Source organism: Psammomys obesus, unplaced genomic scaffold (assembly GCF_907164565.1).
Source record: "Psammomys obesus unplaced genomic scaffold, mPsaObe1.curated_primary_1811, whole genome shotgun sequence".
Taxonomy (NCBI): domain Eukaryota; kingdom Metazoa; phylum Chordata; class Mammalia; order Rodentia; family Muridae; genus Psammomys; species Psammomys obesus.
The window spans coordinates 2,081,415-2,098,001 of NW_026594311.1; the positions used below are offsets into that span (position 1 = coordinate 2,081,415).

Genomic DNA, 16,587 nt, shown 5'->3' on the forward strand with positions numbered 1-16,587 from the left:
TATTTGAGTGTTCTTGGACCATGTGAAATGAGACTGCTATCTGAATAAAATATTGTCGAATTAAAAAAAAAAAAAAAAAGAATGTTCTAGGAGACTGGTTCAGTGGTTAAAGCGCTTGCTGCACAGCATGAAGACTGGAGTTCGTGGAAATGCTGTGTGGCCTGGTGGTTCACCTGAAATATTTAGTCTTTGGAGGATGGAAACAGGAATTCCCAGAGTAAGCTGGTCAGAGACTCTATCCATATTAGTAAGCTCTTCATATGACTGTGAGACCCTGCCTCAATAAGATGCCCAGTGGCAACCTTGGGCAGCTTCTACATGCATGCAAACTTAGGAAATGCATCCACATACATATTCACATGCACATATGCACATATGCATGCCACACATACAGAAAAAAGGGGAAATATGTTTATTCTAGGAAAAATAAACTTAAATAGTTAAACCCTGGATATTATGGCCCCCAAACTATGCCCTTCCAACTATGACGTGTTGTTTCTAATGCATGAGCCATCTGAACCCCAGACTATTCTGTACTACCTTTTTTTTACTTCAGATATCTTGCTGTCCTCTGAATGAAGTATGAATTTCCTAGTCTGACCTTGAAGATTCTCCAGTATTCCTTCCACCTACACCAGGATTGTCTGTATGGTGTGTTTCCAAGCCTTACATTTCCACTTGTTCCGTTTTCCTGGAAAGGCCTTTGTTGCATACCTACCCAGTAAATTTCTGTTGATCCTCTAAGACCCTGGGTTCTCTAGCAGAACAGCCAGTGCTCTTAACCAATGAGCCATTGATCCAGGGACAATCCTCCCCCACTCCCCAGTATACATTTTTAAAAGTGGTTTTATTGACCCATAACTCGTATACTATATAATTCACCCATTTAAGATATATAATTTGTATTTTACTGTCTTTGCAGGGTTGTATAGCCAATTATTATACCTAAACTGAGAATATTTTTCTCTTCCTTAAACTCTACTAGCAGTCACTTCCTACTCCCTGCTCCCCTACATCACCCACCCCTGCCCAAACATCCTTTCCTTGACCAAACCTAGTTGACTTTTCATCCTCTGTGGATTTGCTTATTCTATAAGATTCATAGATGGGGCCTTCTATGATGAGCTTTTTCACTTAGCGTAATTTTCAAGGTTCATGCATGTTTTATAATACATCAGACAGTCCTCTATTTTTAACTGCAAATAATATATTGCATTGTATAGATATCCTGTGCTTTTCCTTCCTTCCTTCCTTCCTTCCTTCCTTCCTTCCTTCCTTCCTTCCTTCCTTCCTTCCTTCCTATTGCTTTGTTTATTTCCTTATTTGTTTGTTTTGCTTTTTGTGTTTGCTTGCCTGTCTGTGCACCATGTGTGTGCAGTGCCCAGAGAGGCCAGAAGAGGGCGTCAGATCCCCTGGAACTAGAGTTACTGGTGGTTGCGAGATACCTAGTTTGGGTGCTGGGACCCTCGCTCAGGTCCTCTGCAAGAGCAGCAGGTGCTCTTCTTATCTGCTGAGCCACTTTTCCAGCCCTTATTTATTTATTCTAAGGCATGTTCTTTATCTATAGCCCAGGCTAGCCTGGAATTAATTATGTAAACCAAATTTGTAGTTATCCTCCTGCCTCACCCTTCTGAGTGCCCGTGTTATTCCAATCATCCTACTTTCTTCTTCATTCATTCATGAACTATGGACATTTGGGTCTTTCCTACCTTTTGGCTGCTGAAAATAATTTTTCAATGAATATTCATGTACAAGTTGACTTTGTTACTCTGTCCATCTCTCTTTCTGTGTCTGTGCCTGTTTCTCTCTGTCTCTCTCTCTTTCTGTGTGTGTGTGTTGTCTTCTGAGGTCCATGAGAGTAGAAACAATTCTATATCATCACTACTGTGTCTTCACTTATCTCATGGTTAGCACTTGGTAAATATCAGTGAATAAAAACATGCATACCAGAGCATAGTGACATATTTCTGTAATCACTTGGGAAAAAGGAAAAAAAATGGTTTTTAAAAATTCTCTTCTCCCCTTAGAGTGCAAAAGTAAATTGTATAATGGCACATGAGCCCATGCTAGAGCTCAGATTCATTAATCAGTATCTTAGACCAGAAGGAATTTTCATTGTACTATTGGCCTCTTGTTCAACAATAGGTGACATGGAAACATCTCTTGAGTTGTCCGCAGTATGGCAGACATGGCTTCTATTTAGCTAGACAGTGGATTCCCTGTTTCCCCCCTCCTCTTTCCTCTTCTGAGGGAGGGGGCTGAATTACTTTATGCACAGAGGGTTGGATCTGTGGGAGAAGCCAGGAAGGACAGTGTCGGGTTGGCTAGCTTCTGGCTCAAGGCCAGACTTACTTTATGACTGCTCCAAATGTTCAGGTTCACAAGGAGGAGAAGAGGCTACCCTGGCCATCCCAAACAGTAAGTAGCCAGTGCAGACCGGATCCATGGGGGCATCGGAGATTAGTAAAGCCAACGTTTTTTTTTTCTTTGTATTTACTCACCCTAATAGTTTGAGCCTATAATTAGAATGGGGCTTTATTAGGCTAATTAGGAGGTATGAATGATGGCAGGAGGGCATGTGGAGATGTATCAGGGTGGTGGGCAGTAAATCTGAGGTTTTAATAGGTTTATTCCATAATCAGATGGTTTAGAGAGCTGAGTGGCTGGGCCCCTCCCCTTCCTTCTACTCCCACCACTCCTTGAAGTGGCCTTCACACTTTGCCGTCCTTGTCCTCTGCTGGCGGTGATGCCGGGATATGGGGGCTCAAGAAAGAGGGAGGAGACCCCACTGGAGCTTCATTGCCTATGCACGCGCTGTCCAGCCTGGCGGCACGATTACCTTGCTGAAGAATCTGTCCAGGCGCGGGGCTGCTGATAGCAATCATTGATTAAGAGGGTAATTGTCCTGAAAATTCAGATTGATCAGAAGGCAGAAATGATAACTTGTGTAACTGTGTTTAAAGCCACGTCCTGTCAATAGAAGAGACTGAGATGTATCGCGCCAAGAGGGGGGTAGAACAGATGGGTGTATGCAGCAGGCGGGTGCTGCCATCCTTCTCTCAGGGCTGAACAGGATGTTTCTTGTCAGTAACCTGGACTATTGGAGATTCAATCACTTTTATCTCCCTCTCTCTCTCAATCCAAATGCCTTTTCATATTAGGAAATTAGAATTGGCCCTGCTCATGCAAGATTTATTAGCTGTGCTGAGCAGTCGCACCAAAGAGTAAATGATTTTGCTTTGCTGGAGCTTTTCACACGTTAGGACCCACTTCTCCTTCCCTGCTCTGTGTCACTGGCTGCCTGGAGGAGTCAGCCCTAGATCTAGAGACTTAGGGAGCAAGGAGAAATACTACTCTGGCTTGCTTTTTTAAAAATCTCTCAGAGGGCCCTCTGTGTCACATTGATAGCCTTCTTTGATCCACAGCAGATCCTTTCCTGGGGTCTAGCGCTATTTCTCTGTGGAAGAGCAAAGCCCCCTTAGGAGATAAGGCTCATCCTTCCGACTTAGATGACTTACCTTGGAAGGAAGGGCTCAAAGCCTAGAGGACTTGGAGAAAGCGGGTGGGGGCAAGAGCATCTGTTAGGCAAAAATTGGCAATAGAGGCCGAGGATAAAGGGACTGAAGTGATTTTTTCTTTCTTAGAACTTTGGCCTGTCCACCTGTCAGACATGGGCCTACATGGGATGGAGTGCCTTTCCAAACTTGGAAAAGCCACTCAGTTATTTAGTGGATGAGAGTTTTAAACACAGGCAGGTGACATAGAGTTCAGTCACTCAGGGAAGGGAGGAAGGGCCAGCAACCGCATCTCTAGAACTGTGCCATGACCTTGGAGTTGAAGGAAGTATAGGCCTGCATGGCCAATTGTACCTACTGTGTTAAGGGCCAGGACAACAGCAGGCTAAGTTGGTTGTAGGGAGGAGTCTTCCCCATTACCAGGACTACGAAGTCTTTCCTCCTTGCTGCTGCTTCTGAGACCTGTCTTCCAGGCTCCTTGGGGCACTTGATCCCATGGAGGAACATCAGTCCCCTTCATCCTGACACACTTCCTATTACAGATGTCTGATCAAGGCCTGGCAGAAGGGAAGTGTGGGGAGTCCCTCGAGGCTCTAGGAAGGCCAGTGGAATGTCTAGAGTTTGTGTAGAAGGATCTCCATTTCAACATTCTTCCCTTACAGTTTCTTTCTGGGTCCTGCGAAGCTGGTTTCCTCCTTCCTTCCTTCCTTCCTTCCTTCCTTCCTTCCTTCCTTCCTTCCTTCCTTCCTTCCTTCTCTCTCTCTTTCTTTCTCTCTTTCTTTCTCTCCCTCTTTCTCTCCCTCTTTCTCTCTCTCTTTCTTTCCTTCTTTCCTTCTTTCTTTCTTTCTTTCTTTCTTCCTTTCTTTCTTTCTTTCTTTCTTTCTTTCTTTCTTTCTTTCTTTCTTTCTCTTTCGAGTTTTCAAGTTATTTCAAGTGAAGGGGTAACTGGGAAAACTGGAGAATTGGGCTAGAAGTGATGGACTTTCCAGGAATTAATAGTGCATATGGACAGCAGCCATTTGGGCCCTAAAGGGGAGTTGTGTTTGAGTGTCAGGATCAGGAAGAAGGAAGAGGGAGCTTTATTGGAGAAATGCCTGGAGGAAAAAAAAAATCCCTATAGATTACTATGTACCACTATTTTCTCAGTATACCAACCATCAGCTTTCTACTAACAGTCTGTCTCAGGGCATTCTTGGCTACTACATGTTCTCTGTCCTCAGAGGAGCCTTGAGTGTTCTGGAAGCCTCCTCCTACAAGGTTGGGTAGGGCAGAGCAGGGGCAGGGCTCCATTCTGACCCACCACTGCCTGGGGCTGAGAGCTGTAGTGATCTAAAGAGCTAGCTTCAGCCCTCCTCTAATTCTGATGAATTGTGAAGGCCATGTGTGCCACTGAAACTTCTGGTGTGGCGTGCTTCTCCTCCTGCCTCTGATCCAGGCCGGTCAGCAGCCTAGGAATACTCTGTAGTCCAGAGGGCACGTTAAGTCATCAGACTAGGGCTGGTTTGGGCAAAGCAAAGAAAGGATGGAAGTGCCTAGGGCAACTTCGACCTGGAAATAGAGGAATCCAGACAATACCCCACTGCCACACCCCTGGGTGAGGGGAACACCGTCACCACAGGTGATGAAGCGGTATTGCCCTCCAAAGCCCATCAGGGGGAGTGACTGGATTATTTTTTAAGAACTTGAATGACATCCCAGAGAGGACCATCCAGTGGGGTCTGTGCAGAGCAAAGTGGGTAAGCTTCCAGGTAGAGAAGAAGGGATAGAGATAGATTGTATTATAGGACAATGGACCTATTGTCCCTGACTTCTCTACCATAATTTGGAGGTGTGCCCATACTTATGTTATAGCAAGCCTGAGGGCCATCTAGATTCACCATCTACTGGGGGTTAGGGCCCCTGCATTTGGGCCACCTGGAGCCTTAAGGTGGCAAGATGTGTAGGACAGTACCTTAAGGATTAGATCCTAGGCCTCCCCTGCTCTTGACCCTTTCTCATTATGCTGATAGTGGGGAAAGGCTCAGGTTTGGACTATCAGAACAGCCTTGGTGAGACATAGGGCAAGCTTGCTTTCCCCTTATCAGGGCTATTCCTGGCCCATCATGCACCCAGACTCAGCCTTATGAAAGGGCCAGGCTAGTTCTCTAGGCCTCATCAGGAGGCTAGGAGGAGACCAGGAAGCCAGGAGACTCATTTTCACTAGAATTTGACCTAAAGCAGGATTGGAAGGGAAGGAAAGAATTTGAACAAAAGTGCAGGCAGGAAGGAGCTGTTAACAAGCCTTTCTTTCTCTTTGGGGATAGAGCAGAGCATAGCGGGGCGCAGCCGCCAGCTCTCCTCAGCGGCTCTCTGAGGTAGCTGCAGTCTCTAGCCGCTGCCTGCTCATGCTCTCTCTCCTTTTTTCCCTCTCCTCTTTCTTGGCTCTCTCTATTATGGGGACTTGCTCCAGCTCTTTCTCTCTCTTCTGTCTCTCCTTTTGTTCTCTCTTTGTCTATTTATCACACTGTGAAGGTTGAAAGAGATGTTATTAATCTGGGAGAATGAAGGCAGGATTAGTGGTATGAATCGGATTTTGAGAGGTGTAATGATAGAAAGACTCGCTCGGCTGGCGGCCTGCGTGAGCTTGATAAATGGGGAGCACTCCAGACTGACTTGCGCCTTCCTCCGCGCTGTGCGCCCTGCCCGCTGGGGCGTGCCACGCTCTCAGATCTGCCAGCCAGCCCACCCCGCTCCTACCTGAACCGGAGCAAAAAGCCAAGGGTAAAGCAGACACAAATATCTCCCATCGCACTTGGAGACATCATTGCTTTTAGCACCCTTTTCAAGTGGAGGCCTGTGGAGTTCTCAGACTGTGGGCATAGGGAAGGGGACCTAGACTTCAGACTGGAGCAGTACCTGCCTGCTTCTGGGGCCTGTAGACAGAGCTGCCCTGCCTCACAAATAGCAGACAGAAATCAAGGACCGAGAAGACAGACTCTAGACCAACCAAGTCAGACTGGTTGGTCTGACATATACCACACTGTATGTCGTTTGTGGTGAGCAAAAGTGCTGTTGAGAGGATTGGGGAGGGCAGTCTAGAAGGGAGGAGTGGACCAAGAGCTTAGGAAGTATGGTAATGAGGGATTACTGAAAAAGTTGGCGATTCAGGCCCTTGTTTCTATGAGGGAACTAAGGCCCTGAGTCTGGAGACGCCTTCCTGAAGTGATTTTCCTATTCATGGCCAGTAGGGGTTTGTTTTGTTTTTAAAAACAATAATAAGGGTCAAATCCGGGGCTTTGTGCATGCTAGGCAGATACTCAGTGGCTGGGCTACTCCCCAGGCCACTCTGTGCCCTCTTGCTGGTCTTTGTTATTTTTGAGCCAGGCTTGCTACCATGCCTAGACGGCCTCAGACTTGATTCTCCTGTGCCCAGCCTCCTAAGTGACTGGACACAGGAGATTCTCTCTTCTCTCCTCTCCTGTGTGACTTTGTTCACATCCTGTCAGTTGTTAGCTTTAGGAAAATCTTGGTTTACTTATTGTAGAGGCATGAGCACCTGCCATGGCACACCTGTAGAGATGGAGGACAGCTTTGGGACTCCTCTCTCTCTCTCTCTCTCTGTCCACTTTATGGGTCTTGGGGATCAAATTCATTTCATCAGGCTTGGCAGCAGTGACTCATCTCAGTCTATGTCCTTTACCTTTACACAAGTCTCGTGTGGTGTATAGTGGAGGATGTTCTTGAACTTCTCCTGGTCACTGAGATGCATGTATGCACCACTGTACCCAGTGCTGGAGGCAGTGCTGGAGTTTGAACCCATGGCCTCATGCATGCTAAACTAGTACTCTGTCAACTGAGCTACATCCTCAGCTGTTTTTATAGCTTTGTAACCATAAGATCCCAATGTAGATTTTCTGCCACTTGGTCTCTGGCCTCTTTCCCGGATCTTTGGCTCAGGTTCTCTAACATTTACCACTACTCAGTGTGTACCCTATGTGAAGCATACTGTTCCTGCCTCAGCCATCGTAACAGCTGATATGTCTTTTGGAGCTCGAACTATAGCTACAAATTAAGGATTACTTGTGTTGCTTTATAGTTAGTATTGTCTTTGTCCCGTAGACTTGGATCTCTCAGAGGTCAGAGCTGTTTCTGTGGCTGTATGCACATGTAGGCTCTCAGTAGATACTGACAATGTGTCAGTGTGGTTCTGAAGCCTAGATCCTTCCGTTCTGTTACACCTGGGTGGAGGACAGACTGTTCAACAAAGGATATATGGTGACTAGGATGATGGAGATGGTTTAAAGAGTAGGTTCTTTGGGCCCCAACTCTGAAGCCTCATCTGATTCCACAGGCTTCCATTCTTACTGAGCAATCTTACCCAACCCCAGCTGCTTTCATAGGACTTTCTTGTCTCACTTTAGAACAAATGAGCTCTTTGCCTGTATGGCATCAGTATTCGCACTGAAGGCCATCTGGGTCTTCTCCGTGATGTCTTTCCAGGCTTCATTCCTTCACCAAAGTTCTTGGAAGATGTTGGCCATCACAGTGTTGTTTTGCAAGTGTGTTTATGTATCTTTCCTTTTGCCTCATGGCTGTTCGAGTGTACTGGCCTGGTCCACTGGACTTGGTTATCTTCAGTACAGGGCTTAGCACAAAGTATTTGCTAAAACCAATCAAACAAAAAACCACTATGTGAGCAATCCGGACAAGAGGGAGAAGGATCTGGAATGAATGTTTTGCAGCCCCTCTCTGTATTCTTAGAGAGGAAGAAAGTGAAGGTGTGTGTGCTGTGTGTGAAGGGTGGGCAGATGGTGGTGGCACACACTCAATAAAGGATTATATTTTAATTTGGAAAGCACTTTAGAAACTTAAAGTGCTTTGCCTAAGTGCTGACTGCTATTAGTGTCTCCTTTTTATTAGGAAAAAGGACATGATTTTTCTCTTTTATCTTCAGGCTTGTCCAACTTCTGAGAGTCAAACTTAGCAAAATGCCTGCCCCTCACTGAGGACTAGTTACATGCCAGGTTCAAAGCTTTGGACTTGAAACACAGAATTCTGCTTTGCAGACTGGTTCTGACACCCCTGAGGGGATTAGCCCTAACAGCTCAGTATCAGGAGAGGGGGTGGGAAAGACAGGGTCGGTCATTTGACATAGTTCAAGCTCAGTCCCCAGCCTTTCCTCTCTCCATCTAGGCTCAGGTGGGGAAACATAAGAACTTAGACTGTTTGGGGGACATGAGAACAATCCAGTGGTTATCAAAACCCCACTTGTCATGTAATGTGAAGGGCCATTCTTCAGAGAAAGAGCTGGGAAGGAATGGCCCTAGCAAGAGTTGGGTTTGTTCTGCTGTCATCAGGGCTGATGAGACCAAGAGACAAAGGCTCAAGTTGCTGGACCCAGGGATGTTAGAGCTGTCAGAAACCGGGTCAGAGGGGCGTGTGTGCAACAGTAGCAGGAGGAATTCTAGTGTGGGAAGCAGAGACTTGCCCTGGGCCTTACAAGCACTGTAGAGGGCCTTGCCGATCTAAAGGAAAGGTGCCACCCCTCCCACAGAGTGATGGTTTGATGCTGCAGGCTCAGGCAGGGGGTCTGGAAGCTCAGCTGAGCCGTGAGGCCTCTTTCCTGAGCAGCTACATACAAGCTGGATACCCCGATCTCAGTCTGGATTATCACTGTCAGCGCTGGATGCTGAAGGTTCTGCCCATGGCAGGGGCACTGGGAGGTGAAGACTGGCTCCGCTTGTTAATGCCCTGCAGTCCCCATCCTAATCTGGCCCTAATCTGGAGGTAACTAAGATGGGGGTGGGGGGACTACATTGAGCCTACTGCCTTAACTGGATTTTCATACCTCCTGTTGTTAATTATAGAGATGTAATAATGTGATTAGTGCACGATTAAAAAAAATCCCTGATATGATTACCATGGATTTAATATCACATGATATATCATTATATCGTTATACAGTGACAGATGTAATTGAAATACACTTATTGGAGCCGGGGGTGGTGTTTCATTCAATCCCCAGCACCCCAGGGAGGAAAGGGCTGGCTAAAAAAGAAGCAGTGAGAGAGGAAATTGTAATGAAAACAAAGAAAACTCACAATGTAGCTCTCACTCCAGGCAGGTGGCTCCTGCTGACCTATTTACCTTAGACAATGACAGTACACAGGCAACTCTGGACAGGCTGGCTTCCTCTGCAGGGGCTCAGGCAGCATAGCTCAGGAAGGTCTTATCTTGTTCCCTCCCTGTAAACCTTGGTGTCCCCAAGTCGCCTCTGACTCAGCAAGTTACTCCACCTGAAAGTACTCAGGACCTAATGGTTATCAAATGAGTTGGCAGCTGTCTTCCCATTCTTAGAGTACCAAATGTTGTGGACTGTAGACCTTTGGTACAACCCCTGCCTTTGCTGTGGTGGTGACCTAGCACACACCAGGCAGCTGTCGTGGTGTAGGCAGTGTAAGGTTAAGTACACGGAGAAGCTAATTATTCTACTTAAGTTCTGTTGATTGGCAGAGGTGGAGGCAGCTGCCCCTGAGGGATGTTGGTAGCCAGAGAGCACAGTTCCAGCTGGACTTGGGAATGTTGAGTTCTTGTTGCCTGACACAAGCGCCTGTCCTATTGCTGCTGTAGGCATTCTGGCCAAGCTTCTGTTGGCCTAATGAGTGGAGTGGGGCTCCCCATAGCTGAAGAGCTCAGGAAGGGAGAAGGGAAGCAAGAGTTGTTTTCACACAGGCATGTTTCACATAGTCAGTTCCATGAGTCGCTGAAGGATTGCTGTTCTATTGGGTGAGGAGAGATGCTTCTTGAAGGACCCTAGGTAAGTGAGAGTTGCAGCTTCCTGTACACACAGAAACTGTACTCTTCTCCTTTCCTTTCCTTCCCCTTCCCTTGGTAGAGCACCAGGAAATAACAGTGCAGCCATTGCTCTTAGGTGGCTCCAGTGGATTTGTAGTAGATTGGCAAAGAACTTGAATGCTGCAGGTGCTGTTCAGACTGTAGGTGGATTTAGAGTCAGGAGAGACCACAGGAAGGCACTTTTGAGTTGAGTGTTGAAACAGAAGCAAAAAGTAGGCAAAGGTTGGTGCTTACCATTGCTTGAGTACGCATGAGACACAAAATTACAATGGCAGGCTTGATGGCAGTAAAAAAGACAACTCATACATTCCGGCTTAGCCTACCAGTTTGGTGGTGGGGGAACCCAGAAGAAGGAGTAGTTTGGATAGATGTTGGCTGTGTTCTAAACATACTGAGAATCAAGTGCATATGGAGTCCACATGGAAAGGCTAAGAAAGCAGTATGTGCGTTTGGCATTTAGGTAGCGATAAGAAATACAGATGAGGAGGGTAGAGAAGATGAAGACAAAGGAGTTGAGGAAATCACCAAAGGAAAGTGGTACCAAGTAGGAAAAGCTAGGAAAGGAGAACAGAGGGGGCTACATACTAAATGGCCAGCTGAAGAGGACATTGTGCAGGAGTGTGAGGACCACGGTAGAGCTGCAGAAACTGAGAGAGCTGAAAGTCAAAGAGAGCATGGGAAGGGTTTCAAAGATGGAGTAAGTTACAGGCTGCAGAAGACCGCTAAGAACCTGCAGCTATCCATAGCCTATCCATAGACAAGAACAACAAGGTGAGGATTGTTGACCTTCCTAGGACCTAAGTGACATGACAGCAAGTGCGGGAGTTTGGGAGTGGTGGAGAGGAAAGTGCAAGTGACGGGAAACAACTTTGAAAAGTTGGTTGTTAACAGATGGGCTGTAGGTGGATAGGAGTGTGGAACTTGTGGGCACTTTACAGAGTGTAGTTGTTAAGGGGACGGGTATCATTTAAACATCTATGCTAATTCACTTAATCCTCAGACCAACTCTATGGAATTGGAGCTGTTGTTATCCTTCACAGAGGAAATTAGGACTCAGAGAAGTTCTGTGACTATGTAGAGATTTACACAAATGCTTCATTGCAAACAGAAAGAAGCTAATAAAAGATTGGGTTAAGGAATCTTCATTTTTTTAAATAAAAAATTAACCATTGACAATTTTGTACGTGTATATCTGTATGTTGACTGCATTGCCCCGTTACACTCTCTCATCCCCACCCTGTTCCCTCTGGGCCTCTTCTTCTTTCCAGTTGGTCCCCCTCCTACTCGCTGGTCATTTTAGGCTGCAGATTTAGAATGGAGCAAGAACCTGAGAGGTGGGAAGGGGGGACGCGTAAGGCCCAAGTGTGGATAGGCTGTAGACTGAGGGTGCCCTGTGAGAAAGGAGAGGTCAGAGCAGGTGGGCAGGAACAGCCTCTTCATAAGAGCGGAGCATATGCATGAAGGAATTCTGCCAGGGACTGTCTATCTTTGTGAAAATAGGAAAATAGGTTTGGGGTGCCATGGAGTATGTGCTAAGATGGTGATCTTGAATCCATAGTGACCACTTCCTACATAAAAATGTAGTTGAAATAAGAATCAACGCTTTGAGCCTACTAGAAAAGGGATTGAGGCCAGAAGGGATGGGCAGACTGTGAGTACAGTGGAGGCTAAAGCAGAGGGAGAGAGAGATTACAAAAGTTGGGGATCTGTCAAGACGAGAGTTCAGAAAGGAAGCGGTCTGGTGGTGATGAGGCCCAGGTTATGGCTGTGGGGAAAGATGGAAGGAGGCAGAAATAGCTCATTATAGATGGTCATTGGTGAGGACCAGGAGTCAGTAAGTTGAGAGGTAAAATTTCTACACTGTGTTATTCTGTAGATATGCCCATAGTGATGATCATTTGGAATAAAGTCCCACAGGGAGAGAAATAGTCTAGAAGCAACAGGAAAGACGAATTTGAAGATACCTGCAGCGTATATGGAGTAAAGAGTAGATATTGGATTTCCAATTATTACCCCAGTTCTGATCATTCCCAAATTTAATGATCCCAACAAAAAGATTCTGGGAAGTTGAGTCACATGAAAACACAGGCTCTTGTGTGGGTATGATCCAGGTGGCTCTAGCACACTGTGTGGCTGGAACAGCCAGTGGCTGGCTGGCACCTCCCTCCTTATCCAATCTCATAGATTCTCTGTGTGGCCTCTTGGAGGGTTATTTTGAACCTCTTCACTTTTTGACTCTCCTAGGACAGCCTCATTGATTTTGCTGTCCTGGGATGGCATCATTACTTGACAGCAGTGCAGGCGTGGGCAAGTATTCCAGCAACTGGGACGGATCTGCCTAAGCATTTTTGCAGTAGTCTTGTAGTGTGAGTATTTCTGCACTACTGTGGAAGTGGTCACAAAAACCCATCCTGTTTCCAAGGAAGGGGAGGAGACATAAATTTGTGATGATGGGACTATGGCCATCTTTGGAAAACCCATTTTTTCCAGTTGGTGTTAGGCTGACCTGTAAAAGGAGAGAGTAGAGTTCTTAAAGGTGGCTCATGTCTTAGGTGATGACAGCACAGGTACACAGAGAAAAGGTGTCATCTTCTCTCTCTGTAGTACAGATAACCATGGCTTAGAAAATTTTAAAAACTCACTCAAGGTTATAGTGCTAACTTGCAGACCCAGAAGTCAAGGGCAGATTTGTCTGACACCTGAGCTGAATGCACTGCCTTTCTGCAAGGCATGGGCTGCTGGATATGCCCTAAGTACACATGGCGCAACCAGTCTGCATTTACTTGTGGCCCTGGGTACTCAGTTCACTGGCTGAGTCTTGGTCTGTTGTCTTGGGAAATGGCGTACAGTCTTGGGTATGAAGGGTGACAAGTCATCCAGAGGTGTTCAAGGCTTCTTTCCTTGTCAGCAGAGTACTGGCTATGTTTGTACACGGTGTTCTGGAAGTTAGTAAGTAGTCTGCTTTTGTCTGCAGTCTGAGCTAGGTTCTAGCTTTTTACCCAAGGCCCTTCCTGCCCTGTCCACCCACTGTCAGGTAGTGTATGGGTAGGCAGGGACAACAGAGCAGCTGTTGATACCTCTTCTTTCCTCTTTGAAGGATCTGATGCTGCTGCCGTTGAGGGCTACTTCATCTATTAAACCCAATACACTTGTCGCAGCTGCTAAGCCCCCGTAAGCCGCCGGGCGCCGTGTTTGTGATGGGACTGACAGTGCATGGAGGAGGCTGATTATACACGATTCCATTTCGCGGGCCCAGCAATGTAATTTCACAGGGCGATCAGCGTTTGCATGTAATAGCAGGCTGTGCTGAGGTGTCAGAATATTAAAGGCGCTAATGGCAAAGCTCCCTGTTACACAGGGGGCCACCCGCCGCGCCTACAGCAGGGCTGTGCAGCAGGCCCGTCGCAGATGGCTGGCCACTAAGCTAATGGGGCAGCAGCCAAGGCAGGCAGAGCCACAAGAGGGGAAAGCCAGCCGGGAGCAGCTCGGCACCTGCTTCCCTGCGCATGGAAATTACAGCGGCCCAGGGGAAGGGAAGTGTGCGTGCCTGCCTGACAGGGTAGGGTGGGTTGGTTCAGTAGATACTGCGTCGTTCAATCCAACTCCACCTGTCCTCCTGGCTCAGCATTTGAGTGCCTGCCATGGACAGAACTTAGGAGCTACTGTCCTTACAAGTCATCTTCCTCTCTTAGCAGTCATCCTTCCACTTGCTGCACCCTCTGGCCAGGACCCTCAGGAGTTAGCTGCTAACCGCACAGCTGGGCAGGTGGGCCTCAATGGCTGAGAGGTGCCGTGAGGAAGCAGCAGCCAGAGAATTTGAAACAGCTCAGGTGCAGAGCGTGGACAGAGCTCTTAAAACAGGTCCCTGTCCCACACTAATCAAGATTAGGCACACCTGGCCGCCGCCTTCCTTCCCCACAGGTTGAAAGGACAGGAGCAAGAAGAGGAAGCCTCTCCCCACTCCTGCCATTCTCCTTTGTCTTGGCTGCATCTTCTGCCTGGGCTGAAGTGCTCTCTGTTGGCTACACTCAGGCCTTGCAGTAACATTCCTCCTAGCCCTTCCTAACCTAGCTTTCCTAGCTTCCTCCAGCCATACACAGGCTCAGCCTCCTGCTCTGCTTGATTGCCAGGTGACTGCCTTGACTTTCCAACCAGAGTCCTCGAAACATGACTTGTATACCTTGCCCTGAGCAGTACTCCTGGAAGAGCTCTAAGTTTGTGTACTGATGCAGTCTTTTTAGGAGGATAGCAGGATGGCAGTCACTGGAGGGAGGGGACTATGGCATGTGTGGGTGTGAGCATGTACATAGTTGATGAATACTCTCTGATGAATATTGCTGAATATGGGAGGCTTCCAAAGGGACAACCAAGGTGTGGGTCCAGGGACAGAGGGGCAGCAGATGTGAGAGGTTCAGAGTACAGTGACGGGAACCTAGGTTGCATTGCTGTAAGGGCCTCAGTGTCTCTGCATTGTCTGTAACTATGACTGCTAGTTCTGCTTGATAGGTACCCAAGATGACGGGTTTCGTTTGTTTTGTTTTGTTTTGGGGGGGGGGGGATTTGAGGTGCTGGGCCTAGGCTGCTTCTGTGAGGCTGGTGGCCGTGTCAGAAGGTTAAGCTCTGGTGAAGAATGTGCCAGTGTTCTCAGCGGGGGCAGCAGGAGGAATCCCAGGCTGAAGGAGAGCAGTTTTAATTAACCGTTTTTAATATCATTTTGGACTTTGGCTGGTATGTGAAGGCCCCGCTGGAAGCAGCATTTGTAAAAATTAAATCCCTCTTATTAGGAGCTTGGCAGACCCATGTGCACATGCCACCCCTCCTCCTGGCCCATACCCCCTGAGGAAGTGCTGGATGAGGCCGTGTCTCAGCAGCAATTGGTTATCATGCCTTATCTAGGAATATGAAACTGTGCAGCATGACACCACAGCCACAGTGGAGACACCAATTCATCTCACCCTTGCTCTGACAAGCTACACTGCCCTTCCTGAAAGGCATCTGTCAGGCAGTACCAGGCTGTACCTTGCCTGCTACTTCTCTCCTGCCTGGGGCTCCCGCTTGCCCTGGTCCAGCCTGGCCCTCCTGGTCTTTGCTGTCCTCCATCCCCCTTGTACACATCCTAGCCGGTGAAGATCTTGGGGAGTCGTAATTACGGTAATAATCTAATCATGTTGACGTAGGGGGCAAGCATCTAGTGTTATCTGAAGTGGTCTTCGCGCGTAGCTGCGATAAGGCTCAGGGTGACGTGCAGATAGCATTGAGATGCCCTGTCCTCAAGCTACAAGCAGAGTGGAGGGGCCGCCACAGCCCTGCCGCCCGCCGCTTTAAGCCGGGAAGCGGCAGCACCTGCTAATGCAAGTGTTTAATATTTGATGGGCTGGGATAAAGCAGGATCACCTTCGAATTGAATTGAGTGTCAGCCGAGAATCTATTACTGAAATTCGGGTGTGATTTGACAGCAAAGTAGACGATGTTATTCTTCACTAGTTACTGCAATCTTCTCCCCGACATCACTTAAATATTTTTTTCTTTGCTTGAGTAAACACACATTATCCTTCTTTTTTCCCCCTTCCTTCCTTTTTTCCTTTTTCAAGGGGGGAAAAAACCCATCCAGCTCACCTTCTCCAGTCTGATAGAGTAGATTGTTATTTCTTTATTTGTCCTATTAAATGGAATTTCTGATCGTTTAATCCGGCCATTGTAAGTGATTTTAAAGTACTTGAAAGGCAGCCGCCACTGCTCTCTGGCTCACTGCGCTCCAGCCTCAGCTGGCCATGCTCAGCAGTTCCCCCAGCTGTGCCCACCTACTGGCTGTGTCCTCTCTCTCTCTCTCTCTCTCTCTCTCTCTCTCTCTCTCTCTCTCTGCATCCTCTTGCTGCATGTATCCTCTTGTTACCTACATCCAGGCTCTGCCAGTGTGCTCTCTCCCAATCCCATCCTTCAGTCCCACACTCAGCCTCCGATTAGTGGCTATAACTGTGACTTGGGAGAAGGTAGAGGAGAGTTGGCTGGAGTTGAGCTGTAGCTGGTCCCTCCGTGGTCAAGGGAAACAGCTTTGGAAAGTACTGAGTTTTAAATTGCATTGGCTCCTAGTCTCCTAGTGCCTGTGGGCTGGGTTCCTAAAGCTGGAAAGGAAAGAAACTGGCCCTCTGCCTACCTAGCTTCTGGGCCCTACACAGTCCCCTCTATCCCCAACACACACACACACACACACACACACACACACACACACACACACACA

General features: G+C 47.5%; 1 protein-coding gene across 5 annotated transcripts in view; it reads left to right on the top strand.

The window, feature by feature from the left end:
• The window catches only part of Eri3 (ERI1 exoribonuclease family member 3), a 128,969-nt gene that overhangs the window by 84,588 nt on the left and 27,794 nt on the right, over positions 1-16,587 (top strand). The window lies entirely within an intron of this gene.